At 43.5% G+C, this 12,548-nt stretch overlaps 1 protein-coding gene across 2 annotated transcripts in view; it reads right to left on the bottom strand.

Moving 5' to 3' along the window:
• Positions 1-6,155, bottom strand: part of LOC143334675 (voltage-dependent T-type calcium channel subunit alpha-1I-like) — a 142,928-nt gene extending 136,773 nt beyond the window's left edge. For both annotated transcript variants that reach the window (XM_076753577.1, XM_076753575.1), the window contains exon 1: positions 5,126-6,155. The gene's annotated coding sequence lies outside the window, so the exon portion shown is untranslated. The remainder of the gene's footprint in view (positions 1-5,125) is intronic.
• Between the last annotated feature and the right edge of the window lie 6,393 nt (positions 6,156-12,548).

A 12,548-nucleotide genomic window follows, 5' to 3' on the forward strand; every position in this document is an offset into this window, starting at 1 on the left:
ATACACTGGCGGTTGCCGTAAATCCACACCCTCATATGCTGTGTGGCATACAATCATCTATAATTGGGATGTTGTGTGATGGGGCGACCGCTGCTTGTCAACAGAGATTAGCTGCAGACGTGTGTGTATGTGGGATGTTGCACCTGAGCACACTGAATGAAAGCACCTGGATTAAATGTGATACATAAAATACGTGTGACACACTGCATGCATGCACTCACACCGAAATGGAGGTGTGTCTATAGATAAACAAGCGATACAGAACACAGATGCTGACATGTACACATTGTTTTGTTCTGGCTATGCACGTGTATACACAGACACTATTTATAGACACTATTTTTTTTAATCTCATCAGTATTTTGCATGCTGATTGTCCCTCGTATGAGGCTAACACAGATATGTCACATACTGTTTTAAAGGAGGATTTTAAAGGAGTTGGATTTTTCCAGTGCAGCGACAGATTCTAAGAGCATTTCTGTCACAAAAGCTTCATTTTCAACAGTGACGCTCGTTTTTTCTTCACTACATATGACACCAGCCACTATCAGCCCTGCTCTCTCTGCCTATCCTGAAAGCCGGAGTGATATACTTATCACATAAAGAGCATGAACCCGGGCCCCACTTTGGTTAGCCCTGATAAAGAGCATGGTAAATATTTCTCCCGATGAAGCCAACCTTTCCTATTTTGTTGGATAAGGAAACAGGCAGGTGTGTGCTCTTTTTTAAGCCCATGAGGACTGAATGGGAGCACCCTGAAAGGCTGAGTAAATACATGCAGCTTTGCATCAGGACTAATATGTAGAGATGAGTGGATGAATGATGGACTCACATTTTTTTAAGTCAATCCTGAAACAATGTTCACGTTCCAATATGTCAACCCTTTGTGATACCTAGGATGGTCAAATACCAACATTATGTCACACCCATCCGGCGTCTCATACATAGGCTGTAGTCATTCCTCTTGCTCATAAACAGCAGAAGATTCTTTCTTAACATGCAAAAGAAAGGGGACAAAATCCCCAGTCCTGCTTCTGTGCAAAAATATATTACGAAGTTTGTCTGATGTTAATCTGAAGCAGCCACAGTTTCAGTGGGTGTCTAACAGTCTTTTTAGTAGAATCCCTGTTTTTATTTTTTCACAGTGTTTCTGCACTGTGCTGCAGTACAGGCACAGTAACACAAAGACGACATTTCATACTAAAAAGGCTGCAACTCAGGGTTTTTCTAATTCAGCCTGCTGAAGCCTCACGTTAACGCATATTAAGGAGACGACCTTTAAAGAGCCAGTATGACCAGGAGACATGATTACAGCGGGATTAAATGTACATGTGGGTACCTGAACATTGTTTAAAGACAGACTTAGAATATGAACCTATCATTTAAGCCTTTAGATAGCCTTCAGAGGTTGAAGCCTGTGTGAAACGGCGGTTTTACAGTGTCAGTGAGGCATTGATTCAGCTGTGTGTTAATATTTAAGCACCGACGAAGGAGCTCTGTTTCTCCTTGCAAACACCTGTGGCAAATGTCATTTTATTGTCAGGACTGTGCCTCATTAAATAGTTTTGTAGTTTAATGGGTGAAGAGTTTACATGTTTTATTCAGCTGGACAGTCTGTTAAAACTCTGACGGCTATAGTTTAACAGTTTTACAGTTGTAAAATCACTATTCACATTCATGTGACTCACCTGAGCAGCTGCATTTGTAATTTAGTGCTCTCGGTAAAAGAAAAGTCCCACTTTGTGAGCTGTTACTATTCTGTGTAGCCTGATTTTCTTTGATCTCTCATATTTACGGGTCTTTGCATGCAATCTGTGGCGTACAGATGCACAAACACCCCCATGGTCTCACACATACACACACACACACACACACCTTTGGTCACAATCACGTTCAGTATGAAACAATAGCAGAGCCTGTGGGTAAGTGTACATGAGTCAACAGCCTTGCCTGCCCGTGGCATTCACAGTGACTCACATTTCCAGGAAGAGAGAGACACACACACACACAGACAGAGAGGGGTACGTCTGAAGTCAAGACCACCTGATTTATAATACTCATATGTCAACCAGGCCAGTGAGTATTATTTCAAACTACTGCTTTTCCAGGGCCGGTGCAGAATATCAATGAAATGAAAGGAAGTCTTGAACTAACCTCTCTGTGATTTAGCTACATCATATCAGACAATAAAAGAAGCAGATCTGTTATCAGCCATTTTTTAGCCATTTTTCTTATTATGTCTGTGTCTTGCTGTCTCTGCCGGTGTTTGACCCTCCACCTGTCACATTAGCTCTTTCTTTATAGAATATCGACAGTCACAGCTACCAAACCCTCTCTCTCTCTCTCTCACACACACACTTCCTGTGGCCTTCACAGGAGGCTCTCAAGGCGCAGTATGTGGCTGCCCTCGCCGCACAGTTGTCAAGCATAAACCGATCATTTCACCTAACTGAATAATACCAGCACTCACTGCAGACCCACTCCCATCCTGCTCGCTATCCCTGTCTCAGTGCTCCCTCCAGCCCTTTGCCATTTTCATCCCTTCAATCTCTTCTTCCCTTTCTCTCTGTCTCCCCTAACATATCCCTTGATCTTTACACTTCCTGTACCTCCTCATCCTCAGCTTTCACTTCTCTTTCGCGCCCTGCTTCGCTCCATGTCCTCCTCTCTCTTAAGTCTTCCTCATCGTTTTTTCCCTGATCGTCTCCTTGTCTTCTCTCACGTTCTTTCTCTTCCTATCTCTTTTCTGCTTGTCATTCTGTCTCACTTTCTACACACACACACACACACATACACACTCTCTTTCTCTCCATTTGCGCCACCCCCTGTTACTTTCAGGTCATTGTGAACTTATGCTACAAAAGAACTATAAATGCCCTCTCTCTGCCCCCTACGGTGAACCACAATGCCAGCTCTCTCACAGGCCAAAACCTGATGTCTGCTTGTGTGTGTGTGTGCTCTTATGTGTGAATGTGTGTATCTGGGCATGTGCGCAAGAAAGTAAATATGCATGTCATGTATGTGAGGAGTGTCTCGGGAGTGACTCAACTGCAAATGTACCTTGACCCTGCTCTATAAAAGACCTTCAGCATCATGTGTTGCTCCTCCTTGTGCTCATTCTGAGGATTTTTGCATTGCTCCCTGCAGTTTGCTCTTTGGGCAGCAGCACAGAATTTGTTAACTTCTTGTCTGCAATTGCCAAAAGTCCCAACTCTACAGTAACAGGCGAGAAAGATTCAAGGACACAAAGTGCAGAATATCCTATCCTGTGTCACTCAGTGTGTGTAGAGTGGCACTGACATTTCCAGAATAAGACATTCAATGATTACTGCTCACTGATTGCAGCAATGTCTTTGTCTTTCTAATAGTTTTGGTCCTTCATGGGAGATTAGAGCTATTTTATATACATACATGTATATGCTGAAGTGGTGAGTCATATTCAGAGTTGATGGAAGCTAATATGCATGGATCTTTATATGATTAGCAACACTTGAATGCTGGACATAAATGCTCCATGTAATCCTGGCATTTATCAGTGTTTTTAATAATAGCATCAACCAACATAAGACATCGGCTCATGCAAGAGCTGCTCATACCAGGGGCTTGAGGTTAGACACACTGCAGAAACTATCATGAATAAGAAGGAAGGGAGGGAGCCGATATGAGTGATCAGGCTCATCGATGCTTTGGTCAAAGGGTCACTTGAAGGGGTTAGAGTTCGCTAAAAACAGTTGGCATTTGCCTCTCATTGTGCAGCTCCAGGGCTTTTCATTATTGGAAGGCCTTAAGAGTGACCTCAGCATGCAGGAGCGCTGCCATTACCAGCGTGAACAAAAAGATTCGTTTTGGGATGGCAGACTGCACGTCTAGTCCTCTTCAGCTGAGAGCAATACAGAGGCCGCATGTGAGCCTGTTGGTGCAATCCAATTATATTACGTTTTAGACTTTAAGATGGCAGTGTTATGCGGAGTCATTTACAATGGGTGCAGCAAGAGAGTGAGCTTACATTTCTAGAAAAATGACAAGCAACGTATGATAGAGAGTGCGAGAGTCAGTCCACCCAGATCATAAATATACAAAAACAAATGTCCCTTTACCCTTAAATGATCCTGCTTGGATGAAAAAAAGGGGCTGTTAAAGCAATTTGCAGCACTTGGATCAACAACATCTAGTTTTTTTTTTTCAGTCTGCATTTGGTGCAAGACACACTAATGAGGTTTATATAGCAGCAAATTTCTCCATCAACAAGAAGACAAGCAGAGGAGAGAGGGGGCGGCGACTCCAGTGAGATCACGCTCTGTCAGATCAGGTGTTTGCACCACTGGCTTCACTGGATACGTTTTCTTTGAAAGTATTCAAAAAGAGAAGAAACAAAAAGTCAACATGTACAGCAGTGAAGTCTCTAACAACACATCTGATTCCTGGCTGCGTCAGGTACTGTGATGCCTCTTCATTTGTCCACAAGACATAATGAGGCCCTCAACAACTTTGCCAGGGAACACTGTTCAGCACCATGGACAGCGTCAGAAATCTGAGAGCAACACACGTTTTGTTGCAATTTGTTTGCAAACCAAACCAGAACAGACAATGTGATGTTGCAAAGAAAAAAAAAATAACTGAATGAATAATAATCCAGATTACATCCAGTCCACTTAATCTTGAACACAAGGTTTTGCAGACTGTCTTTAAAATACAGAAACGCAGCAACAACGCTGAAGTCTGATTGCAGCAACAGTCAATGAAAAATGTTTGCTCAAATTATTGTTTTAGTTGTGAAAATAAATAACGTCACAGCGATGGATATCTGCCTAAACATGCAGCATTCCCAAATTTCGTTTTCTAAGGCCAGTGTTATAGAAGCTGGTGTCATTTTCAGCGAGATATTTACATGACAAGTTGTTTTATAAATCTCTCTTGGCAGATACCTGAAGGTAAACGCGTCAAAAAAAGAAAAAAAAAGATCACTTGTCGGATCAGTGGGGCTTCAGGTCTAATAAACAGGCAACACAACATCTGTGTGTGCTTTCCTTCAGCTTTCCTTAAAAACGCTCTAACATTACAGCCCACGAGGACCCCAGTAAATACAGCAACGTGACAGACTTGAAGTGAAATAGGCCAAACTTACCTTGCCTGACATTAAAAAAGGTGTGTCCAGGATTTACCGAGCCAAGCAGCCGAGGTTTCGCCTTCTCTGAGACACCTGGCCGGTGAACACCATGGAGAATCAGTATCCACTGGCCATTTAAGGAATCGGTGCACACGGAGGCATCTCAGCGAGGAAAGGCGAGGACGTCGTTGCGATGCTGCGGTGCACAGACGGGTTCCCCGGTGGAAAATTGGGTTGTGCGTTGCAGCCTTGGCGACTCTGTGTGGTGCGCACTGGTCTCCACCGGACTCACATTTCCAGAGAGCCAAGGAAAAAAAAATCAAACAGCAATTCTATATTTGGATTTGTTACCCGCCGAGTTTTATTTACAGGCTCCTAAACGTCCATTTCGAGACGGTAAATGTCAAAGATAATCAATATTTTGAGTTCCACTTTAAGCTGTATGCGCTAAGGAATTTGGGAACACTTTTTTTAACCACGGTCACGTTGACTGAGCACACTGCAAAAAAATCCTACGAAGCAGGAGAAAAATATGTGTCCGATCGAGCATGTTTTAACAACGTACCTCTCTTTTTTTTCTTTCCATTTCCCGCATAAATGAATACGAGGAACATTTCACATCTTCACAAACCATTCCGGCACCAATTTCACAGCTCAACTTGATATTCCCCGACGGTGTTACCCAAAAGGCGTGCCTGTTTTCAAAGCCAACCGCAACAGTTAATCACCTGCAGGCTAAAATACAACATTTTCTACGAGAGTACAGGCTTCACTTCATCATCCTCCCGCTGGAATACGCGACGGAGGGGCGCCTCTGTCCGCCAGCGTCTTCTCTTCATGCAGCCAAAATCGCTTCGGTGAAATGTATGGGTGAAAAAAAGCACAAAACAAAACCCAAAAATGTCTTAAAACGTCCTCCACTTTAAACCACCAGACACTCAGAAAAAGTGGATTTTTCCTAATTATTCCCAAGCTCCATGCGTTTATTAATTTATCTCCGGCGCGTCAAAACCGTGTCTTGTTGGTTGAATTCTCAGCGAAGAGTTCTGAGTGTAAGAGAGAGAGAGAGAGAGAGAGAGAGAGAGAGAGAGAGAGAGTCACATTTAGGGAAATGGGCAACAATAGACTCCTGAATGAAGAGTAACACGATGCTGATGTGGGATCATGCCCCCGATTGTTCAGGGAACACTCACATTTATTTAGTCCCCATCGAAAAAGTGCTCGTGGCACAGCAGCAAATTCGTTCTTAAACTGAACTCTAATTGAACTGAAATGAGTGTCAGAGAAAGGAGATGAAGAGGAGCTGAACCCTCCGCGTGAGAACGCGTGCGAGCGTGCGTGTGGCGTGCGGGGATGGCAATCTGTGGGAAAACTGTGGATGACGGATTAAATATTTGATGAGGTATGCTTGTGCCCCCATAACCAGTTCGCACCGGCATTGTGATGTGACACACAGGGGCAACGTAGCATAAGTGCGCACACGCGCAAGTAGCCGCGACACGCTCACAGCGGTGGATAGTCTGCCTGAGCGTTTCATGTCTTCATGAGATCGGACAAGCGAACGCACCATCGCAGCGTGAACGCGAAAGAGTCACGCATGAGCAACTTCGAATTCAAGCACGGGGGGGAGGAGGGGGGGCGAAGTGAGCTGCGGATCATTTTGGCAAGCGGGTGGCCATAACTTGGCACATGATGAGATAACGTATTGTGTAAAAGTCGAGTCAAGTCTCAGGAGAGAGAGACATCAAGAGGCGTTTAAGTAGATGGAAAATCAGTGTGTGGGGGCGCGCGCGCGCGCGCGCACACACACACACACACACACACACTGTGTGATAAAAAGTCATTCCTTGGTGCCGTATTTTCTACTCTTTCAGCACCATGGACAGCTAACAAACGAGCAGCTCGACCCTTCTCTGCGCTATCCAGCCTGCTGAAAAGTTCTTGTTGGAAAAGACTCGCATTAATGTGGGCCATTACTCTCTTGCTCCCACCATTTATCTGCCTTAACCTCCTCCAAAGAGGGGTCAGAGCACTTGGTCAACCTTCTCACGAACTCTTCAGATACTTCCTTGCATGAGTTTTAGTGCTGTTTTACCACCTTTAACCACTAGGCCTAATCATATTCCAAATCATGTATGGCAATCTTAATTTATTTTGACTTTTTCCAAAAAGGATTCTCACTATTGGGCCTCCTCATGACCTCAGATGAGGGTCAAATCTCAATTTTATTTTATATCTTCCATCAAATACTGCATAAGATCATGTACAATACTAAAAAGGCAGACTAGAGCAGCTAATGTGATGGATATACTCTCCTGAGAAGGGCATAGCAACAGAATGACAACAGAGCTCCAACGCCTTGTCACAGTGTTTACCTGACAGAGAGTGTCTGGCATAACAACTTAAGAGTTCCTTGTGCTAAAAATGTGTTTTATTGTTAGCTGGTCATTAAAAATAATGCTGATCCACACAGCATAAAGAGAGAGGCTGCTGAGATTTAAGATCAATAAAACATGACCACAATCCTTCACATGCCAGGTCAGTCTCTGTGAAAGCAGCAAGCTAGTCGCTTTGAAGCTTAAGCACATGGGTTAGTTTTAGACATCCTCTGCATGTATTGACAGCAAAATACTTATTATGGCACTTTAATGCACCACACAAGAAAAAGGCTGGAGGCATGAAAATTGTATGTTTTGCCATTGTGAGGTTATGACTAATTCAAGGCGCCATGTGCAAAAATACCCCCACTTGCCAGCTTGAGGTAAAGTGCGTTATTCATAAGTTGTGAATAATTGAGGTTTAGGGAGCACAGTTGGAACTGAGGGGTGATATTTGCTGACTGCGTGCTTTGTCTGGGTTGGCACTTATGAGGAAATACAATGCATGGGTCAGGCAATTAACAAGTAGAACAAAGAAACAATGCTAGGTACTCTGTGTGTTTTAAAGAATAAGCTCCCAGACTAGTCTTTTTCTATCTATTATTAACAATGGACATGTCACTGACTTGGCATTACTGCTGCTAAAACTTAGAGAGCTTGTTCTGGTAAGAGCCACTTTGGCGTGACAGTGGAACAATCATTAGATTGCATTAGTTACTGAACAGTGTGGGAAAGCCTTAAAATGTGTTTGAATAAGAATTTCACCATCATGTTGCATTGCATCACATCAAGGCACATCATGTCACTTATTGTCACATCACATCCCATCACGCCACGTCACATGCACCGCAACAAAGCCAAGCAATGGCGCAGTAACATGAGGCAGGGAAGTAACGCAGCAGCTGTGTAATGCCATGAGTCATATCATGGTCTTTTTATTCAGGACAATAACATTAGTGCATGATTTTTACTAGAACCTGCCAAAGTGACAGTCAGATGCTTATGTCAATAGCAGTGTTGAGGAATCAGTTTGACACAGTCTGACTGTTTATACCACAAACATGGCATCCAGTTGTGCAGAAGAGTGATGCAAAATAAAAACATTTACTCACCCGGGACAAAACACTCCCACGACTGACACTTGCTGAGAGATGCTGTAGTGTGGACCTTTTCTGGCCTCGTTTTTTGGCATCTAAATGCAACAGCATCCAAAAAGTTGCACTGTATTGTCATCACGGTTGAGGTAACAGTTCTTTGTGTTTATATTACACATTTTATGTTAGATTTCTATTATATTTAAATAATTATTTCATGTACAGCTGCTTAGGTTTAATGTGGAGTGTTTCACTTAAGCACCTCCTTTGCTTGAATCTAAAAAGTCAGACTTCAGCCTCCAGTGCTGTACTAATACACGGCTGGTCGCTTGCTTTTGTGGCAATATTGAAATGTTCTGTTTGATACAGTTTTTAGAGTCTGGGACAAACCAAACATGGCTGAAAAGTCATGTGAAACTTTTTTAAATCAGGTATGTCAGTTTGGATGGCCACGTTGATAGAGGTTTCCACAGAGATGCCAGTTGTACATAGCCTCCAGGGCTGCTGGGAAGAGATAGGCTACATCCCAATGTGTGTGTGTGTGTGTGTGTGTGTGTGTATGTGTGTGTGTGTGTGTGTGTGTGTGTGTACTCACCCACTCTGGGTAGAGATAAGGGGGAGTCCTGGAGGTACCTGTAGCATGGAGGGATCTGGAAGAAAGTGATTAGTGCCACAGGCTCAAACCACACACTCACTATCTAAGCCCCGTTAAAACAGTCATCGCCATGAAGGTGACATGAGAACTCTTACACATTCTGACACACACAATGTGCATGCATGCAAGTAACTTGGTGATATTTACCTGCGTCCATTTGCAAATGCAGTCAGAACATACTGTGCACGCACAGAGACACACACCCCTCCAGGAGTTCAGCTTGATGACTTCACATAATAGGCAGCTAGCATTTAGACGACATCCATCTCTATGATCTCATGTGACATGAAACATTTGTCTAAACTGTGACACTCCTAGTCTATAATGTCTTTCATGTAAAGCATTTTTAATTTCCCCTGTGTGCCATGAATGCTCCTTGCCAGCTTTTGCCTCTCTCTGCACACTCATACCTTCTCTCTCTTTGACACACACACCCGCCCACAGAGCACGCTCGCACCTGCACAACTGAAATCTGAACTGTGGCCCCCTGTGTTCTTATGAAACATTCAGAGTCCCAGTTGACTGGACATGTGTTCACCTTTGAGTGGATTAGCTCCTGAATGTCTTTGTGTGCAAGTGTGTTTCTCATCAGTCATGTCTACGTCACGCTGAAGGATCCTTCCAAGGGGGTCATGTTACTCTTACATCTTTCAATGTTGCTGGAGAAAGTGACTGGCTGAGAGGGGGGGGGGGGGGGGGGGAGTGCAATTGATGACAGGAACAGGGCAGAATTAAGAAAAGGGGTGCTCACAAAGTACCTCTCAACTTTGAGATTAGGAACCATTAAAGAAGACAGAAAAAGGATTGGCGAAGAGTACAAAAGAGAGGATGAAGAGCCAAGAGGTGAGAGCAAGTAAGCCAGTTTACAAAAGGGAGAGTGACAATGAAGTCAAAGAAAAAGCCATTTTGTTATTTAAAAATGTTCACATTTAACAGGCCTGGGCTGTCAGATCCAAGCAATGCCACAACAAAAGCAATTCACACAACAACTCTGCTTCCATTAAACCCCAACTGTGATGTTTTGCCCACTGGACTGATGGATTGTTTGTTTAGCTGTGTGCTGTTAGCTTTGTGCTTTGGCAGCGAGCGCTTTTGTTTCAAACAAAAATCAAATAAAACCAAACAATATTTCTAATTGCATCTTTTTAATTGTTTCCTGTCAGGTTTCAGCGGCCGTGAATACAATCTCTTTATAATCTGTGGGAGTGTTGTTGAAGCGTTGATTGTAGCCATGAACAGTGGTTTGTGGAAGTGTGAGAATATGTTGTGCTTAATTTAAATATTTTAGCAACATTACGTGTGTCAACTGTTGAGTTAACACACCTGTTACTGTTACTACACATCTCCTTATTGCTATTTGTGCTTCTAGATTTGCATTTTAATGGAAAACCCCTGATGTCTTCACAGGAGGTCATATTCTAAAACCAAGACATTCTGTGGACACATGAGATGTTTGCAAACACGTGTGTAGTCATGCACAAACAGACAACTCTCTCAATGCTGCTGTCCTCAGCCGCACACATCACTTCTGGAAAAATCCATCTTCCTGACATTGAGACAGCATTCGAAGAATTTAATCCAATTTGTCTTTATTTTATGTGTATTTACAGTATCACCCTTCACCTCATGCACAAGCATGTACACACATGCACACATACACATGCACGTTCACACACACACACACACACGGACAACCATACACATGAATACTGTGGACATACGTCCTCCACTACAGTCTCATTTCACAGTCTGCTCTTTACCTACCAAGCGCCCCCCTGGAGGGATTTAGTAAATAGAAAGCTAGTTTGTACTTTCCATTAGAGCCTAATTCTATTACGCAGCCGGCTCTTATCGATCCAAACATTCAGGGAGACATGCAAGAAAAGTAGCAAGTAGAGCGCAGCGGAGGCCACTGTGGTTTGAGGATGGAGGCGGGAAAAGGTGGGAGAGTGAGGGGGTGCATTTGGTCGAGGGATGAAAAAAGAAATAAAGGGATGAGGACGGGGGGAGATAGAAATAAGAAAGGAAGAATAGAGCTCCATTGCATCTGCACCTGTAAAGCATGAACCGGTGTCATGCTCACATTGAGAGCCACAGCATTTGTATAACAATACAGGAAATGTCCCCTGAACTGCAAACATGCATAATATGTTATATTACCTTTGGTTACTGTGAAGCTAGATTTAATACATTCACACTCACAAACTTACTTAGCATTGTCTTATCCTGTATGTTTTCAAATAACACTGCGCACATGAGAAAATGTGCGGATGTGTGTGCGTTCTGATGCCCCAACATTATACATACATACTCACTGTGTGGGTGTATGGAGTTCCATGACACACTGAATCAAACAGACAGCATTCATATTGTTTGAACAGTGAAGAGACCTGAAAAAGTCTCACACACACACACACGTGCATGTCTACGCACACACTGGGCTTTGATAGGAATATGACCACACCACAACAGGTGTAGGAGAGAGAGCCAGGCAGATATGAAAACCCATATCTGAATGAGAAACCTGGGAGGTGTGTGCCACACAGCACAGAGATTGGAGTTTGTTGTTGTTTAACCCCGGCAGTTCTTGGAACCAGAGATGCGGTCACACCTGACTCACCCTGCCTGAGGGGACGAGTGTGAGTAAACCTGAAGAAAAAGGGAAAGATTATGAGGGACATTTCTGCAGAGGCGCCGGTAGATGGCCGGTGAGAGAGAGAAAGGTGGTGGCGAGAGGCAGCAGAGCGCATAAAGGAAGAGATGAGTACAGAGAGAGCTGTGAAGGAGCCAAGGTGACCGGCGGATCAGGTAAGGGATGGAGGAGGTAGAAGAGAGGTGAGCAGAAAGTAATTCAACCAATCACCACAAGAAATCTTGGCACTGTGGTTAAAGTCTGGTTAGGTTTAGGCACCTAACATGACTTGTTATGGATTAGGAAAAGATTGCATTTTGTCCTAAAATACCCAGTTTTGTTGCAACAAGCATGGCTTCATGCATTCATTTAGATGATCATTCTTTCATAAAATAGGAAGGACAAAAGCTTCACTTCCTCACTTACATGACGAAGAAAAATTCCAAAGATCTCCTCACAGCATTTTTCACAGGAGACTGTCACACTCACCGAGCAGAGTAGCTCTCTCGCTGAGGAAGCATGCACTTAAAAACACACATGCCAGTGAATGTAGCTCATTGTGATTCAAGAGGATGGAAGAGACTTACAAATAAAAGCAACTGGGACACAATAAGGAAGACGTGTGTGTGTGTGTGTGTGTGTGTGTGTGTGCAAGCTGCTAGACAAAGCAGGCCAACGTTGG

This window comes from Chaetodon auriga, chromosome 16 (genome assembly GCF_051107435.1).
Source record: "Chaetodon auriga isolate fChaAug3 chromosome 16, fChaAug3.hap1, whole genome shotgun sequence".
Classification (NCBI taxonomy): domain Eukaryota; kingdom Metazoa; phylum Chordata; class Actinopteri; order Chaetodontiformes; family Chaetodontidae; genus Chaetodon; species Chaetodon auriga.